Source organism: Engraulis encrasicolus, chromosome 17 (assembly GCF_034702125.1).
Source record: "Engraulis encrasicolus isolate BLACKSEA-1 chromosome 17, IST_EnEncr_1.0, whole genome shotgun sequence".
Lineage (NCBI taxonomy): Eukaryota > Metazoa > Chordata > Actinopteri > Clupeiformes > Engraulidae > Engraulis > Engraulis encrasicolus.
This window is the reverse complement of record NC_085873.1, coordinates 17,572,517-17,573,393: the sequence shown is the minus strand read 5'-3', so window position 1 is coordinate 17,573,393 and position 877 is coordinate 17,572,517.

Genomic DNA, 877 nt, shown 5'->3' with positions numbered 1-877 from the left:
GCATGATTTTTCAAAAGAAACATTTCATCCCCTGACCTACGGCACTGATTTATTTTCTGATGTGAGAAGTGCTTGCAACAATGTAATTTCTAATGCCGTAAATCAATCAGTAAAATTATAGGCTTTTTAAATATGCAGCTGCATGCTAAAATTGGCCCATATGCATTGCCATAACATACATTCTAACATCAGTCAGGCATGTCAAACTGGAAACAAACAAGTTACTCAGACAAGACGTTTGGTGGAGAACTGTATGATTATTTCAGGTGTAATGCCACCAACATGTATTTTTGTGTCAATCAGTACATTCTTTTAGTGCAGAATGAGGTGATAGTGCACTCTTGTGGCAATACTGGCAATAGACTCAGAAGCTGGCCTTCTGTCAGTCAAGCCATTTCAAATTCCAAAAAAGCTTTCTTTAGTCTAATGTCCAATGTAACTTTAAACTGTGGGTTATAAAGTCCAATTCATATAAATCCTTTGTGAGAATGTTTCTGAAAGAAGAGCAGACTTTAATTAAATAGCTTAATGAATAGGCTACAACAAGGTGTGTGCTTGACATGCACTCATGAACTGAATGCACTCTTTGCTGTTTATTCAAATAGGCCTAAACATGTAACTGCTCTGTCGCCCTTTTCTTGTGTTCAGATGAGATCACCCATGTGCTAAGGCCGAAATGGCATGTGTGTGTGTGCACGTTCAGTCTCAGTAGCCTGAATGTTTTATGTAGCCTACGTTTGGTATAGGCTACACATGGAAGGCTTTACGGTGTACAGAACATAGGTGTTGTGGAGGGCAGTAATCACATAACCCATAAGTTATTTCATAGTTCTACCGGTATGCTGCATCAGGTGTAGACAAGCTGGCCTTCTTGTCA